Source organism: Peromyscus maniculatus, chromosome X (genome assembly GCF_049852395.1).
Source record: "Peromyscus maniculatus bairdii isolate BWxNUB_F1_BW_parent chromosome X, HU_Pman_BW_mat_3.1, whole genome shotgun sequence".
Classification (NCBI taxonomy): domain Eukaryota; kingdom Metazoa; phylum Chordata; class Mammalia; order Rodentia; family Cricetidae; genus Peromyscus; species Peromyscus maniculatus.
This window is the reverse complement of record NC_134875.1, coordinates 128,972,445-128,992,062: the sequence shown is the minus strand read 5'-3', so window position 1 is coordinate 128,992,062 and position 19,618 is coordinate 128,972,445.

The following is a 19,618-nucleotide window of genomic DNA, read 5'->3' as shown; positions in this document are numbered from 1 at the left end:
TAGGAGCAATCAGAGTCCTGCCCATCAGAGCCTATGAGATAGCCAAAATGGCCCAATAGTGACACTTTTATCTTGGTGGTAAACCAACAGCTCTCTAATTGGACTTAATACCTGCTCAACAGGAGGAAAATCATGCCTGGTACTATGGCTAGAGAGGTTATAGATCAGAGAGGAGAACCTACTATTGCCAGTTTCCTAAAACAATATGATTTCCCTTTTCTAAATATGTATCCTTATATCCACAGATAATTTAGCCTCACTCATCAAAGAATCTTCCTTTTTTTCCAGCAAATAGAAACTACCACAGAGACCCACAACTACCATGGGTGTGCAACCCCAGCTCATATATCTGCAACAAAACTGCTACACTTAAGGCTCAGGGAAAATTATGGAGGAGGGACAATAAAGACTATAAAAGTCAAAGGAACAGGACAGCTACTGTTAGATAAGTGTGACCTAGACATTTTAAGGAAAATGTAGCCATGAGCTCTTAGCAGTATAGTTGTCTGAACAAAACTAGCATAATGACAACACCAGTTGACATTCCGACATGAACAGAGGAAATTCCACATGGTCCCGCTCCTAGATGGAGAGCTACAGGTGGTGATCGGTTTGTTAGAGAGGGAAAATGTAGACAGATAAGTCTCTCCCGCCTGCCGGTACCTGAATAACAAGTCAGAGGCTTAATATTAATTACAAACTGTTTGGTCTATGGCTCAGAATTACTGCTAACTAGCTCTTTTATCTTAAATTAACCCATTTCTATTAATCTATGTATCACCACGTGTCTTGTGGCTTTACCTGTGTTTATTACATCTTGCTCCTCCATGGCTCTCAGCATCTGCTCTGACTCTGGCCTTTCTTCTCCCTGTATCTTTGCTTGGATTTCCCACCTGGCCATGTAACCTGTCTTGCCATAGGCCATAGAAACTTCTTTATTAACCAATGGTAGCAACACATATTCACAGTGTATAGAAAGACCATCCCACAGCAGGAGTGTAGCTAGAATCTTAGATGGTCTTATTAATAAAAATCAAACCTGGGCCAGGTATTTGGGTGAACACTGGAAGATCAGAGAGACAGAAAAAGCCACAGCTAACCTCACCTGGCCAACTTCTCATCTGATCTTGTTTCCTCAGACTGGAAGCCTCTGTGTCCTCATATCCGAATGGCTCTCAGCTGAACTGTGCTGCTCAAAAGCCTGAAAGCTTAACCAGCCAAATGCTTCTAGTTTCTGATCTCCACGCATTATATATCTTTCTGTTTGTGCCATCACTCCCTGGGATTAAAGGCTCACTTCTTGGGATTAAAGGTGTGTGTCACCATGCCTGGCTGTTTCCAATGTGGCCTTGAACTCACAGAGATCCAGAGGGATTTCTACCTCTGGAGTGCTAGGATTAAAGGTGTGAGTGCCACCATTTTCTAGCCTTTGTATCTAGTGAGTATTCTGTCTCTGACCCCAGATAAGTTTATTAGGGTGTACAATATTTTGGGGAACACAATACCACCACACAGGAGAATCAGTTTCTGACAGGGAGAAGCTTCTGATCAGTTGTCCAATCCAAAGCAGTCATCCCTGGACAAACATGTACATAAAACAAAATTAAATGGACCCAATAGGTTATATATGTATACATACATATATATGTAATATATATATGTTATATATGTATACATACATATATGTGTAATATATATAATATATATATACATACATATATATGTAATATATATATTATATGTGTGTGTGTGTGTGTGTGTCTACAGCAACAATGATTTAAAAAGAGATCATGAACTTGGGTGGGAGATCAAAAGGAAGGGAGGCAGGAATGATGTAGATGCAGTGCTCATGTATGAAACTCTCAAAAATCTATTAATAAATAAAATGAGTACTTTCAAGGAAGCAAGATTCTCTAGGAACACAGTAGGTCCTAGAATAGGGCAACTGACATGATAATCTTACCATCTAGTATCATGGCAATGGTGGTTTGGAAACAGTGGGATGGACCTGGTCATTTGGTCCTCTGAGACCAACAAAGGAGAGGCCTTTTCTGTCCTTAAGCACAGGACTTCTTTGTGCCTGGTGTCTGCTGGGTTGTGGATTAAATATGGAACTAGTAATAACTTAAACCTTCCTTTGCCTTCATATTAACTTGTTCTACTTCAGTCTTGAATCTTTTAAGCCACAGAAAAGAATTTCTGTCACCAGGACTGTTTGTTAGTAAAAGCCTAGAGAGAGGAAAGACACTGTTATTACTCTCACCATTGTGTCGATGATTACTTTCAGAAAACCTGTATGGGCCAAGAAAATCTCAGAGATTAGCGATGGTCAAAAGAAACACTCTTACATTTTTTTTTCTGCCCTTCAGTTTGACTTGTTAGGGATTTCTTATTGTTTTCTTCCAAGATAGGTCATGAAAGCTGAGAATTAATGACCACCTTTTGATAAAAAAGAAATACACTTCTCATAGTAGAGTAGATATGGTAATAGTGGATGCCAAGACATCCAGATAACAAATAGGCTTATTGAGTACCTACTGTGCCATGAAACACACTGTGGCTACACAGGAGAGTCGGGGTATGCAGTTAGTAGTAGCAAATGATGTCTGTGCCTATCCCCGGACCTCAGTTTTACTAATTTAGTGCATACAGCTCTTATCCCTGACACACCATTAATTGACACTTATACACCACTGTCAGAGGTCTTTATCTGACTATTAGAGCTTGCTGGCCAGCACGTAGGGCTGTGTGAACATGCTGGGGAACTCACATTCTGTAGGCAGCCATCAGCCATTATTGATAGGATCTGGATTCCTTCGTCTGGCCCTGGAGGTCCTCATTGGATGAAGTTCTAGCTACCCACAATAGTAAATATCTTGGTCATAAGTCTCCGATTGGCTGCCAATATCTTTCCTTGTTGCATTTCCTACTTCCCGATAGATGTTTCCAGAATCCATTTCCCACATAAATGATTGTCACTCTGGCCATGAACTCTTCCTTCTTCTGGAGAGCTAGAACTAAGATTCAGTCTGTTCGGAGAGGAAATTGCATTAGCAAGTGTGAAGAAGGCTACAAGAAGACACAATATGCTTCCAACTACAATCTTTCTGTGTAATTACTCTTTGTCATATTCAGGGTCTTCTGTTATGAAGAAGAGATATTTATCACAAATGGACCTGCTACAGGAGCAGAAAGCTCTTATATGATGGATTCAATAACCTTATGTACTTAATAACTTGATTTGTTAAGGTCTTTGTTAGCTTGAAAAGAAAAATAAAAAAGATCCAAAATAATAGATTATGACTATTTTCCAAACAGTTACTGACCATTACAAAAGGACTCTCTTGTGTTAATAGTAAAAATCCTCCCAGTTCTTTATTTAGGTAAAAGCTGCATTTTATGGGTGTGAATACATTCTCAAAAATCCCATGAGTTTATCTTTACATATTGATTTTATGAGCATCAGTGATTGTCTCAAATCGAGCTCTGTTCTTCCTCTGCAACATCCCTTAACATAGAAAAATTCCTAGTGGTTGGAGCCAGAGGATTTAGGTGCTAATAACATCTGTGGTAAAGTGCACTAAAAATCTAACTGTGCACTTCCAGCTACCCATTCATTTAGTTACCATGGTCTGGCATCTCATTCTCTTCTATCTACTCCAGAAGAAAGTGGAGTAGATAGATATTCTCAGGGCTCCACCAGGTACTGGGAAGTGAATATATATATATATATATATATATATATATATATATATATATATATATATATATATATTGACTTCTCTGTATGAAAGATCTCTTCTGCATTGTGTTGGTTCCTTTTAGTCAATCATATGACAGTTTTGTGACATGTTCAGAGAAACACAGTAAGTATCCAACACCAATAGTGTGGTGATATTGTTTTGTCTGCCATGTTCCTCTTAGAGTTTTCCTTTCTGACTGAGAGTTGTTGAGGAAGTACATTTTCTACAGGGAAAGTCATAGACATTTGAATGTAACAGTTTCCGAGTAATAGGACTCCCTGGCTACCAAAGCCTGATGATTTTGCAGAAAATAATATGATTTCTGAAATCGTTGTTTAAGAAGCAAATCTTTTTTTTTTAATGAGGACTCCACCTGGTATACAAAAGAGAGTGAAGGATCTGTGCCAGGGAATGAATGCCTAGTGAGAGAAATTAATGATGACTATGTATGCTTAAGAAGCCACGTCTAACAGTGGGCAGAAAGCTGGCCTTGGAGAAGGGCCAGCTAAGAAAGAAGGAACTGACTGTACTCTTCGCCAATTCCAGTGGGCAGAGCTCAAGGAAGGGAAGCTGAAACAGGGCAGTTGGGGAGGATAAAAGTAGACAGAAAGGAGGCTATTAATTCAAAGTCTTTAAGAATAATTTGCGCTTTCACACTGCAGCTGTTATTAAGGGAATCAAAGAATGGAAAAGAAAGGACAGAAACACAACTCAGCTTCCAGAAGCATTAGTAATAAAGAAGACAGATCTTCCTCTGTTGTTTCATCATGAGGCTTTGCTTGTCCACTGAATGATTTTTTTCCCTGATCCTTGTTTCTCTAAGAACATATCTGATGCATTGAGCTATAGTGCTGCATTCTGGGGTCATGGACAGGTAGTGTATTTGTGTTTGAAAGGGAGCCTTGACTTGAAGAGCTTATTTATCATAGGGTCATGGGGGTAGCAAACAATTAGCTAGCCAGGCTTTGTATCTCCTTCCCTTTAGGGATGTAATAGTTTTAAGTTCAAAGACTGTTATTTTTCTGGATTTCTCTTAAGCTGATCATCATATTGTATAAACACATGGGTTATAAATGCAAAACATTACTATAGAAAGTATGAGGAAATGACATAGCAGAAGACGCAAGCGTGAATAGCAGAGGCAATATGACGCTTTAGACATGTTCATCTGAACAAGCCCCATGCTCGGGTAAGGGCATCTTAAGAAGTTGCTGGGCTTACCATGGTCTCCTATTCCTTGTTCTCCCTATCTTTTCTTGATCCAGCTAGGATCTCCCACTCTCTTTCCCTCGACCGTTGCTCTTCATTGTTCCCACTCATGACCAGGTTGTTCATGTAGATCTTGTCCATTTCTCCGTGTCTTTTTTGGGGTCCCTTTTTCCAGGTAGCCTCACTGGTGATGTGAGTAGCAGTCCAGTCATCCTTGTTCCACATCTAGCATGGTAAATGAAGACCACATGAGAAGGGGAGGAAGCAGAGAGCTAGGGAGGCCCACGGAGACCCACAAAGATACCCCCACAAAAGACTGCTGGCAATGGTCGAGAGAGACGGCAGGAACTGACCTACTCTGGTGATGGGATGGCCAGACACCCTGTTAGTTGTGCCATAAACCCCATCCAAGGAAGTTCTGAGGAATCTGGATGCAGACATCCACGGCTGGGCCCCTGGTGGAGCACTGGGAGTCTAATTAGTGAGAAAGAAGAGGGTTTATATGAGCAAGAATTGTTGAAGCCAAGGTTGGATAAAGCACAGGGACAAATAACCAAATGAATGGAAGCACAGGATCTATGAACCAAAGGCTGAGGGGCCCCCAACTGGATCAGGCCCCCTGAACGGGTGAGACAGTCATTTGGCTTGATCTGTTTGGGAGGCAGCTGTGTGTTGGTGCTGGGTCCTGGGCTCGTTGCATGAGTTGGCTGTTTGAATCCTGGGACCTAGGCAGGGACGCTTGGCTTGGTCTGGGGGGGGGGGGGACTGGACCTGGCGGGACTGAGTCTACCAGGTCGATCCCGGTCCTCGGGGGAGACCTTGATCTGGAGGAGGTGGGAATGGGGGGGTGGGTGGGGGGAGGGGGAGGGGGGCGAGAGTGGGAGAACAGGGGAATCTGTGGCTATTATGTTGAACTGAATGATGTTGTAAAATAAATTTACTAAAAAAAAAAAAAAGAAGAAGTTGCTGGGCTTAGTGGAACATGATGGTACAGGCTGGCAATCCCAGCACTAGAGAGGCAGAAACAGGAGCATTCCAAGTTTGAGACTAGAATGGGCTACCTTGTGTGACAATGTGAGACCCTATCTCAAAAACAAAGCAAAACAAAATAATACAGAACACTTTACAAAGAAGCTGCAAGCTTAGGGGCTGTATGAAGTTGGAATTGATTGGCTGATGTGGAAGGGGCTCAGTTACAGGTCAGCTTCTTGTCAGAATTTTCTAGGATGCAGGTGGGGTGTCCTGGAATTCCCTGTGCCTGTGGATCTTTGTCATGTCACCACCTAACACAATTTATATTTCCGGGTCCTACACAGGGCACATGGAATACCAGATTCCAGTGTGGAGTGAACATGTTTATTTAACATGTTTTTAGATAGACCTACATTGCTCAGTATAGCTTCTGTAATGCTGGAGATACACTAGAGCTGTGCTTTCCAATACATACCCTCTAACTAACTGTTTTTGAAGACTTGAAATGAGGTTAGGTTAACTGAAGGATGGAATTTAGATTTCATCTGATCTAAATTTCAATTGCCACATATGCCTAGAGGCTACTGTGTTACCTAGGACAGAAGCAGACCTCGGAAAATAGTAAAATAGAATAATTGACAATATTTATCTTTAACTTGAAAGAGAAGCCCATTAACTTTGGGTCACCCATTGTCCCCTTACAGCCTTTGTCCCATTGGTAGAGTTCCCTTGGCTTCTTTCCCAGCCTCCAGACAGTAGGCCTCAACTCCCAAAGCTTTATCTTAGCTTTGGATAATAGTGAGTAGCTGGAATTTTTCCAAATAATAAAAGATTTCCTTGAAGACAAGACATTCTCTAGACACTGGTGTATAAATAAGACTGGGTTTCTTAAGCAGAAATAAGAGCAGCCTTTCTTTCAGCTCTCCCTAGGAATGGCAGCACTAGTGGTTTGAGTCTATTAAATGTCAGCTCACTCTATCCACACTCCAGGCAGATCATACATATACACACACACACACACACACACACACACACACACACACACACACACACACATATTTTTAATTCTTTGTCTTTGCTCAATAACAAAATGGAACCGGATTGAAATCCCATGTGAGCTTCCTCAGAATTTAAAGCCCACTTTCCTGAGACAGGATTAGGCAAGATAAAGGCAAAAGCAAGAAAATTAACACAAACACAATTAGACCAGACCAGCCCTTGAGTCAAGTCATGTGTAATTTCCAATAGAAAAAGATTTAATTATGCCATCATGACTAAAATCACTTATTAAGTGCCCATTTACATGTGATGCTGGACTGGGAAGATATACAGAAAAAGCCAGACTTGGTCTCAGCCCACTAGACAGACAATAATGAAACAGAGGGATATTCAGGATGGGAATTAAATACATTAATGAATATTTACATTCAGTGCAAATGTAGTTCCCACAGAGCAGCCTTGAAACTCAAAAAACTAGAGAACAAAGCTCTGGGCTGTTCTTCCTTGGATGCATTGGATTCAGAGAGTAGAGGGAGGATGAAGAAGGCTCTTTGGATATGTTATTCTCTCTATGGTGAGTGTGAAAATAATGTGTGTAGGAAAAGCATGTGTGTTTTGAGGACTGTGGGGCAGGAGAAGAGTCTACAATTTATGCAGTCTCAAAAGCAAACCAGAGAAACCCAGGCCGGTGTGTGCTTCTCTCTGCAGTGTGCATTTTATATAGGTCACAGGAGGTGTATGGAAGGGAAGGGGAAATAAAATGACTCAAGCAGGCAGAAGACATGCATCATCAGAATCTCAGCTGGGAGTGGACCAGGGTTTTCCTAAGCAATGGTATACAAATAAGAGACGAAACGGAATAGGAAATGGAAATAAAGGGAACAATGAGGCTGAGAGGATGAATCCAAAGGGTTGCCTAAAACAGAGGGATTAAGAGGGCAGGGTACCTATGAAGCACACAATCAAGTGTCAGAAACTAGGCGGATGGGAGAAATAAAGGTTGGACAAAAAAGGGGAGCTATTGGGCTCACACTGTAGAACAGCTTCAGCAGTTTGAAGTCTGCTTTTAAGGGGGCACATGCTCTTCTGCACTGATCAAATCTGGAAAGTTATATTAGTCAGTGAGATAAAAATAACCAACCACTTGACAGGAAAGAAACTGGTAGATTCAACATTGCACCAGTCTGTGCGCTTGTTAATTGAGCACCGCATCCAAACCAAATGGCCATTTGGGGGTAAGGAAAAAGTTAAACTTATGGAAGCAAAGAAGTGGATGGTAGCTGCCAGTGCCTGGGAGCCAAGGAAATGTAGAGCTGCTTCTCTGTGGATAGGAACCTCAGTTACAGATGAGGAGAGAATTCTAGAGATCTGCACAGCACTATGCCTATAGTTATACCACTGTATTGTATACTTCAAAATGTTAAGAAATGAATCTCAAATTAAATAGTCTTTTAGAAATTGAACAAAGATTTTAATGAGTAATATGGAACACTTCATAATACAGATATATGGAAGCACTAAATGCGAGTTTCCCAAAATTTCATTAATTTTATGACTATAATCATGAACACACAGAAGCTCGGGCACCTATGGGAGATCTGCACATAATGTAAGACATGAATATAGGCAAAGAAACAGTTGGGAGAAATAGGTCTGTATGCCTGGGACACATGGGGTATGGATAAAATAGGGTAAGAGGGTGAATGTGATTACAGTACTTTGCATATATATGAAATTGTCAAAATTATACATATGTGCACACATATGTACATACACATACACAAATATTCTATATAGGACATAAAATGTGATAATTTTCTTTCTTTTCCCCAAAAATTATACCCCTTCTGCCAAATTCCTTTAGACTCATTTCATATTCTTTTGTTTTACTCTCATTTTATCAGTTCTTTTATAATTGTGTACAGTGTATTTTAATAGTATTCATTACACTCCCCCAACTCCCTCCAGATCCCTTCCTTCCCTACCTGCTCAATTTTAGATCATTTTAAAAATTATATGTACATATATATATATATATATATATATATTAGTTAAAATATAATCAAATAATTTCCCCCTCTCTTTTTATCCCACTTCTTCCATGTGCTCCCCCCAACACCCTCTCAAATGCCTGGCCTATTTTGCTTTGTTATTAGTACATATATGCATAAATATATAAGTTCAACCTATTGATCCCATTTACTGTTACTTGTGTATGCACAACTTAGGGATGACTTCTTAGAACTATGAGATCAGTTAGGGAGGCTCATCTTTGGTGATGACTAATTCTCTCTCTCTCTCTCTCTCTCTCTCTCTCTCTCTCTCTCTCTCTCTCTCTTCTCTTTCTTTCTTGGCTGTTTTTAGTTACCTGTAGCTCTTTGCTAGGGGTGGAGCCCCATGTCCCATTAGATTTCTCCTTTCCATGTTAGCATGTCTATTGGTGTTCAGGTCCTATTTAGGGAGCCATATTGTTAAGTATCATGGGTATAGCTTTCCTGTCATTTCTAGGAGACAAGATACCACATCAGATTTTCTGTTCCTCTGGCTCTTAAAATCTTTCTGGCCCCTCTTCTAAGATGTTTCCTGAGCCTAGATGTAGGAGCTGTGTTGTAGGTGGATCTCAGTACCCCTGATCATTTCTTTATATTTTGACTAGTTGTGGTGTTTTGCAATGGTCTCTATCTGCTATAAAGAGAAGCTTCTTTGGTGAGGGGTGAGAGCTATATTTATTAATGAGTATAAGGGTAAATACTTACAATGCAGTTAGGAATTGTGCTGGTTTAATAAGGTGGCAGTAGAAGGTTCTCCTCTAAGATTCATGACCTCACTGTCCCCAGGAAATTGGGTGTATTTCCAGTACCAGGCATGCGTCTCCTCCCACTGAGCAGGCCTTAAGTCCAATTAGATAGCTGTTAGTCACTGCCAAGATATGAGTACCACTATTGCACCTTAAGCGATATTTGGCCATGTTGATCATTGTTGTGATTCACAAGCGTCACAGCTCGGTAGGACTATTGGCTATTTCACTCCCCTGGCAGCTTGTGTAACACCTTCTAGTACTATGAAGTTTAGTCTTCTGGAAGGAGGCTTCCAGATGAGATCCAGGTCACATCCTCTGAGTCCTGTGTCCAAAGTACATGGTGTATTCAGCAATGGAGACTTATTGAAGTTCTGGGAGGGAACCAAGGGCAACAGCAACACTCTATATTGTTTTGAGAGTCTCTTGGACATCTCTCAGGGGTGTTTCCTGCCTAGTAAACCTAGTCGGGTTTTCTTAGAGAGGCTATGGCTCTTGGCAGTAGTAGTATTGTTAGCCCAAGTGGGTAATTTTAAATAAATTATAAAAAACTAATGTGATTTCTTATGGCTTTTTCAAGCATCCTTAGTGTTATTTATTCTATCCTTTCCCCATCCTTCTGTATTGACTCCTCTCTCCTCCCTAGCTAAACTCCCCTCTATTTCCCCCTTCATATCACTAGAATTTTTAGAAATCAGATTAAATATTCTTACTTCCAACATGGGTGAGACAGCTTACAGAAGCTGGGAAGCTAGAGTACATTGGACAGCGTGGAGGCAGCTCAACAGGTTGAAGGTTTTCAGCAGGTCAAACTTTTCCTTCCCGTGTCTTAAAGAGGATATGAGTAACTCTATTAATGAAATTTCTGAAAACTCAAGCAAACAGTGGAATGAGATGAAAAAAGACTGATTAAGACCAGAAAGTAGAAACAGAAGAAGCTCAAAGGCAAGCCTCTCCAATAGAATACAAGTGATAGAGACAGAAGACTCTCAGGCATGGAAGACAAGAGAGAAGAAATAGTTAACTCAATCAAAGAAAATGATAATCTAAAAAAAATTAAGGCACAAAACATTCAGGAAATCTGGAATACCACGAAAAGACCAAACCTAAGAATAATAGGAGTCAAGGAAGGAAAAAAAACCAAGATCAAAGGCATAGAAAATATTTTCAATAAAATTGTAGAAGAAAAATTTTCTAACCTAAAGAAGGAGGTGCCTATCAACTACAGGAAGCATATAAAATACCAAATAGACTGGACCAGAAAAGAAATTTCCCATGACAGATAATCCAAACACTGAATATACAGAACAAGGAATGACTTTTAAAAGCTGCAAGGGAAAAGACAAAGTAACCTTGAAGATACAGCTATTAGGGTACACATGATTTTGTCAATGGAGAACCTAAAATCCAGAAGGGCCTGGGCAGAGGATCTACAGACTCTAAGAGGCCACAGATGTCAGCCCAGACTAACAGACCCAGCAAAACTTTCAATCATAATAGGTGGAGAAAATAAGACATTTCATGAAAAAAAATTCAAGCAATACCTATCTATATGTTTAACTCTACACAAGGCACTAGAAAGTAAACTTCAACTTGACGAGATTAACAAACATCCAAGAAAACAAAGGAACAAATAACCCCAGATCAGCAAATTAAAAGTGTGATGGTGGGGGATCCACAACACAAGAATGAAATAAAGGGAATCAATAGTCTTTGCTCATTGTTGTTTCTCAACATCAATGGTCTCAATTGCCCATAAAAGGCACAGACTAGCAGATAGGATATGAAAACATGATCCATCATTCTTCTACACCCAAGATTATCATCAAGAATAGACATAATCTCAGGGACAAAGGATGGAAAAAGATATTCCAAGCAAATGTACCCAAGAAACAAGCCAGTGTAATCATTTTAATATCTGACAAAATAGACTTCAAACTAAAACTAATCCAAAGAGATAGGGGGACACTACATACTCAACAAAGGGAAAATCCACCGAGGATATTTCAATTCTAAACATGTGTGCATAAAAAAAGAAGGGCACCCAAGTTCATAAAGAAAACACTGCTATAGTGTAAATCACATATTAATGCTCAAGCACTAATTAATAGTGGGAGATTTCAGTTCCCTATTCTCATCAACAGACAGGTCATATAGACAAAAACTAAACAGAAAAATGCAGGAGATAACTAAATGTCATAAAGCAAATGGGCCTAACATATATTTGCCGGATATTTCATCCACACAAAAGAACATACCATCTTCTCAGTACTTCATGGAACTTTATACAGAATTGACCACATACTTAGGTACAAAGCAAGTCTCACCAGTTACAAGAAAAATCTAAATAACATCCTGTATTCTATCACCCTGTATCCAACCACCACAGATTAAAGCTGGACATAAGCAACAACAGAAACAAAAGAAAGCTTACAAACTCTTGGAAACTGAACAACTCTCTACTGAATGAAAAAATATATCTGGATATAAAATTAATACACAAAAGCCAGTAGCCTTCCTATGTACAAAGGACAAATGGAATGAAGCAAAATCAGGAAAAGAACACTTTACACAATAGACTCAAATAATATAAAATTTCTTGAGGTAACTCTAAACAAGCAAGTGAAAGATTTATGTGATAAAAATTTTAAGAGACTGAAGAAAGAAATAAGAAGATAGAAAGATCCCCCATGTTCATGAACCAGTAGAATTAATATAGTGAAATGGACATCCTACCAAAAAACAATCTACAGATTCAATCCAATTCCCATCAAAAGTCCAACACAATTCTTCATAGATCTTGAAAGGACAATTTTCAGTTTCATATGAAAACACACAAAAAAAATCCTAGGATAGCTTAAACAAACCTTCATAATAAAAGAACTGCTAGAGGTATCACAATCCCTGATTTCAAGTTGTACCACAGAGCTATAGTAATAAAAACAAAATGGTATTGGCACAAAAACAGACACACTGATCAATGGAATAAAATTGAAGACCCAGATATAAATCCATACACCTATGAACACCTGAGTTTTGATAAAGAAGCCAGAAATACACATTGGGAAAAAGACAGCCTCTTCAACAAATGGTGCTGGTCAAACTTGATGTCGGCATATAGAAGGATTCCATCAGATCCATACATATCACCCTGCACAAAACTCAACTCCAAAAGGATCAAAGACTTCAACATTAAGCCAGATACATTGAACCTGATAGAAGAGAAAGTGGGGCATAATAGCCTTGAACTCATTGGCACAGGAGAAAACTTCCTGAACAGAACATTGTTAGCATCAGGCACTAAGATCAATAATTAACAAATGGGACCTCATGAAACTAAAACACTTCTGTGTGGCAAAGAACATTGTTATTTGGACAAAGCGTCAGCCTACAGTATGAGAAAAGATTTTTATCAACTACGTATCTGATATACAAAATCCATAAAGAAACAAGTAACACTAGATATCAAGTAAACAAGTAACCCAATTTAAAAATGGGATATGGATTTAAACAGAGAATTCTCAAAAGAGGAAACTCAAACATCTGAGAAACACTTAAAGAAATGTTCAACATCTTTAGTCATCAGGGGAATGCAAATCAAAACTACTTTGAGATTTCATCTTACACCAGTCATAATGGCTAAGATCAATAACACAAGTGACAACTCATGCTGGTGAGGATGTTGAGTAAAGGGAACACTCATCCATTGCTGGTGGGAGTGTAATCTTGTATAGCTGCTATAGAAATCATTGTGGCAGTTCCTCAGGAAGATGGGAATTGATCTACCTGGAGATCCAGCATTATACATCTTGGGCATATACTCAAAGGTAGATTCACCCTACCACAGAGGCACTTGTTTAATTATTTTCATTGCTGTGCTATTCATAATAGCCATAAATTGGAAACAACCTAGATGTCCCTCAATCGATGAATGGATAAAGAAAAGACGGAACACTAAAAAATGAAATTATAACTTTTTGCAGATAAATGCATGGAACTAGAAAAAAATCATCATGAGTGAGATTCCCACACCCAGAAAGACAAATATGGTTTGTATTTGCTTATATGTGCATATTAGCTGTTAAGTCAATGATAAGCAAACTACAATCCATATAATCACAGAGGGTAGTTATAGAGTAAGGGACTAGAGGGAACAGATAGATCTCCTTAGGAAAGAGAAATAGAATAGATCATTACAGATGGTTGAAGGGGGTCTGGAATAAGAGGATCAAGTGGGGAGTGGGGAAGGCAGACAATGAGGGAATATGGGGTGAGGCAGCTAAAATTAACTGTCATTTGAGGAGTAGTATGGAAACTGTCTTAATCACTGTCCTATTGTTATGAAAACACACAGTGATCAAAGCAATTCTTGAGAAAAGAAAGCATTTAATTGGGGGTTTTCTTCCAGTTTCAATGGTTTAGTCCATTATATTGGAGTGGGGAGCATGGCAGCATAGCAGCATGTAGGCATGTGCTAGAGCAGTAGCTGAGAGCTCTACATCCTGATCCATAGCTAGGCAGATGCTGTCCTGGCACGGGCTTTTGACATCTCAAAGCCCACCCCCAGTGACATGCTTTCTCCAAAAAGGCCATACCTACTCCAACAAGGCCATGCCTCCTAATCCCTCTAATCTTTCTCAAATAGTGTCACTCCCTGATGACTAAACATTCAAATATATAATCCAATACAGGCCATTCTTATTCAAACCACCACAGAAACTTAATATAGAAAAAACTTCCTAAAATATACATATTTGAGGGTGATCTAAATGGAATCACCAAATAATGGAGAGACAGAGCCCCAACTGGCTATCTGTTGCCATTAAATGAAACATCCAGTCCCAGGATTGGGTTACATCTAATTGAGTTGTTGGCTAAATGGGTCCCATAGGAATCCCCCAAACAACACAGGTCATTGCCAAGACTAGGTTTCTCTCCACAAACTGATAACATGGCTCCACTGTTGAAGACAACATCTACACAACTCATTGAACATGGAGAAGTTGAGCTTGTGCCTATATAGAGCCTTTACCCCTATGTCCTAGTATCTTTGGTACAGAAAGGTACTACTCAGCATGCTACTAAAAGAGAAAAGTAAAAGCAAAACTATCCACAAACCCTTTGATCTACAATGGTGTCCTGCTTGCAACATGTGCTAATACAGTGGTGGCACAAAACTTATGTGAGTAACTAACTAATACCTAATTTTATTAAAAGCCCACTTCATGAGATGAAACTCATACCCAATACTGCTTGGGTGACATAGAACCTGAGACTAGATAGCACAGGGACCCAGGGTAAAACCAAATACTACTGTTATAAAAATGTAGCAATAAAATAACTCATAATGATATTCTGTTATACTCATAGATCAGTGTCTTGCTCAGTCATCATCAGAGAAGTTTCTTCCTGCAGCAGATGGAAACGAATACAACATGCAGCCAGATAAAGTGCAGAGAGCGAGAAACCTACTAACACTCAGCCCTAAATGGGATGCCTCTATCAATTCCCTCCCTTCATGGTTCAGGAAACCCTGCAAGAGAGGAGGTGGCAAGACTGTAAGAGCCAGAGGGGCTGGAGAACAGGTAGGAAACAAGTCCTTCTAAACACACAGCAGGACCGATGAATGTATGAACTCACAGAGACTATGGCAGCATACAAAGGTACTGCACAGGTCTGGGCTGGATGGAGTCCCAGTGCTGAGAGTGGAAGTTGACAAAAGCCCACATCCCTAACCCGGAAGCTGTCTCCATTAATAATGACTCACAAATGAAATATTAGTTTTCTCTGACGAAGTCTCACTAGGCATACAAACCACTCTTAAGGCTAAGCCCATCCTCAGAAATAGATGGCCAACACAAAATAAACTCAGTGGTATTTTTGGTGGTTTTTTTTGTTGTTGTTTTCCTGGGCTTTTTTTCCTCCTGCAGATATTTTACTTATATATTATGGTTTTCAATTTTGTGTGTTTATGGGATTTTTGCATTTGCCAATGTGTGTGTCACTGTGTCTATATGTTTCTTGTGCTTTTTCTTAGATTCTTTGTTTTTCTGTTCATTTATTTTTTTGTCTTATTCAGTTAGTTTTATTTTATTATTACATTTTAAGATGCTTATTTGTTTTCTAATGAGAGAGAACAAAAAAGGATGTGGATTTATGTGAGTAGGGAGGTGGGGATAATATGGGAAGAATTGAGAAAGGGAATCATAATCAGAATATATTGCAATCTATTTTCAATTCAAAAGTTTATGGATATTATATATGCAAGATAGATGTAAATATGTAATAAAAATAATGCAATTAATATGAAAAATAAAATGGCATATATAGACCTTAATTAATCATAATAACCTTAAATATAAATAGTGAAATATACTAATTAATTAGTATAAATGCATAAAGGCCACAATTAAACTATGTATAATTTATAAAAATCACAACACCATGTGTATATTGAACATTAAACACAAGAAAAAGATATACAATATGTTATTAAAAAGCAGAGGTGATCATATTGTTATCAATTAAAGTAGAATTCAGATTTAAAAAAAAGAGGGACATAATAATAAAAGAATAAATCTATTAAGAATATAGAATGACTAAATGAGTATGGAGAAAATGATAGAGATTGATTACAATGAAGGGAAATTTAAGAAAAGTCAATTAGAATTGCATACTTCATCACTCCACTCTTGAAATCTAATAGTACCACATTAAAAGGTTGATAAAATCCTAAGTGTCTTAGAATTCTCCAGAGAAATAGCACCAATAGAGTCTCTCTGTCTTTGTCTCCTCTCTCTCTCTCTCTCTCTCTCTCTCTCTTTCTGTATGTATATAACTGTAGTATTACATACACACATGTGTAGCAACTGAGAAATTACTTAAAATTTTTGAGATCATGTGATTGCAACAGCTAAGAAACCTCACAATCTGTGGTTAACAGCTTGGAGACCCGGGAAAGTTTGGAGATGAGATTTAAAGTCCTGACTGCTGGTGGGCTGTTGTTATAAGCTTCAGTATAGATATGGGGGGTGAAGATCAATGGTCCAGCTCAGCAGCTGGGCAAAGAGAGCTGGAATTAATTCTTAAGCTGCCTTCCATTGCGTGCTCTTCAGGCCCTCAATGGTCAGATGATGTCAATCTACACTGAAGATGGCTGTTTACTACAATTACTCCACAAATTCAAATGATAGTCTTCCGTATAGACATACCCAGAAATCATGTTTAAGGAGATAACTGGGTATTCCATGGCCCAGACAATTTTTATGCCGCATGAAATTAACCATAATGTTGTGAACAACTGTGAACTCACAATATGACAACTTACATAACTCAGTTCTACAAAAGGCCAGGAGCCTTCGAGATGAGATAGTGTGAGGAGACTTATAACCACTACAGAAATTGAATTCATAATTGAAGGCTTCTAAAAAGAAAAACCTGCAAACTTAGAAATTTTTATTAGAGAATTCTGCCAAACATGGGGAAAAAAACAAAACAAAACAAAACGAATTTTACATGATTTCTTCCAGACACCAAATGGCTACAGTTGTTTTAAAGGCTTGAGCTTTGGAATATGATACTAGATAAGAAGAGGTTACTGAGACTGATTGCTTCTATTTCTTCTCATGGTCCTGTCCCATTTCATAACCCACACCAGTCCAAATTGATCCATCCTTTGCAAGAGAGCTATGATTTAATTTTAGAAGATTAAGATGCTCTATCTTTTTCTAATCTTTATACTTGTTGTCCAGTTGACCAATCCCTCCCTTACCATGCTCTGTTATTTCTGCTTCTTATTTATGAATTCCTATGATGGATGGAATTAAGAGTCAACCTCACAGCATACCATAGGTACTGTCATCCAAATTCCCTTGTCTGTCTGCCTCATCATTCTTTCTACTGAGTTGAATTTTTGCCACATATTGGGCCTATACATTCATTCTCTTATAACTTTTTGATTCCACTGGGTGACTCTAGGTTGGTGGTTTCTGCATCTGGAATTCGTTGAAGGAGATAACAAAACACAAGAAACTCATTATTGGTTTATTCCTCAAGTTCTAAAGTCATTTAGAAGTCTACTATTGTTCCATCTGAGTCTTCATATACATGGTCATTGTGTTATGGTACATCCAGATTTCAAATTTTAACTGTAATATGAAACACCTGGGACGAATGGAGCTACTTCACTTTGGTCAGAACTGGAAGTCTGTTTCTTTAGTTTACAGGTCTGTAACTTGGTGAGAACTCAGTGAAAAGGAAGGCTGCTATCTTTAACTTGTGGTATACACTGGGGCAATTCAAGGGGTGTTGAAGGAAGCATTTGGAAGACAGCTCACTCCCATGGCTGTTGAGTTCATATTGGCCTTTAACTAACAGCTGAACTAGGGATGAGGGATGATGTGCCGTGTGGGCTTCTCTATGTGGGCTGAGCAACTTCAGTCTGCTGGTTGTATTATAGGGTCAAGCAAAAGTCATGTATAAATTTTCCATGAAAAAATTAGGTATAAACTGCACTCTCTTTAAACTGATTTTTTAAGCATAGAAGGTACTTAGTTTCATTACAGAATTTTGAAAACAACATCTGTTTGTGTTATTTGCCTTCTCACCCACATCTCCTTCCCTTTCTTGTGCACTTCTTTTCCTAGAGCATGTCACATATGTCCTTTTGTCCTCTCTACTCTTTCCCTAATGCTGACATGTCCCTCTTTTTAGCCCAGACTCCTTCCATTCTATTCAACAGAAGAATGGATATGTAACTGTGGCATACATACATAATAGATTTTTCTCAGCTGTAAATAAAAATGAAATTGTGAAATTTGAACGAAATGGTTGTATTTGCGAAGAATTATCTTAAGTGAGGTGATCCAGACCCAGAAAGGCAAAAATCACATGTTCTTTCTCGTGAAGATTCTAAGCCAATGTTTGTACATATGCGTTATATTGTAGTATCTTTATAAAGCACACAACATGGCCTTTGTCCCAGTGAAAAGTAAACCCTGATCTGGGATGTGGGAATCAAAGACTCCAATTATTGAAATCTTATTTTAAAAGGCAAAGTGCCATGAAAGATATTGTTGTGACTACTTTGGACCAGAGTGATAAATAGGACAGATACCTTGGCAGATCCAGGATAGAAGTGACTCCCTCCATTAATCCCAGCCCTCCACAAAAGATTCTTAAGTGAGAAGAGCTTCCAAATTATTATTAAAGAACTAATTAAGGACATGGGCTTCTGAATTACATATCATGGGTTCAAATCTGTTCTCTATCACTTTTTTATTTTTATTTTTTTCATTAAGGAAATTAATTTATCTTTCTGGGCCTCATTGTCCTTAGTTTTGGAGTGATAATTCCTGTATAAGGATTTGATAATCATAAGTGAGTTAAAAATGGAAAACACTTAGCTCAGGTCATTTGCATAGAAAATAATTGAAATATAGTGACTATCAGAATTTTAGATGTACATATCACAAGTACATCTCATGTGCATTACTAAGATTTTTCATATTAACTTGTGGGTATACAGAGGAATACATATTATATTTTAATTTCTATTAAAGTTGGATTCTGTTATTTTCAATATACATTCTTATATTCCTCAGATATTTACTATTTATGAATGCTTTTGGGTGTGATTAAATGTAGCTAGCTTGGACAAATAGTTCCAGGATAGCAATTGCTGCCAAACTCTCGATGCACTAAGTGAGCAGAAGTAATGAGGTAAACCTCTCATGTAAAAATGGCCACCTTTATTAATCACCTGGGCAATCACGGATGTCTTATACCATCTACTACTATAGCACCTACAGAGAAAAGATGCCTCATTAACTGTGCCTCTGACTTCACCTGGATTCCTCTTGATGCTAGTCTCCTAGAAAGCTCATGGTTGGGGATTGTT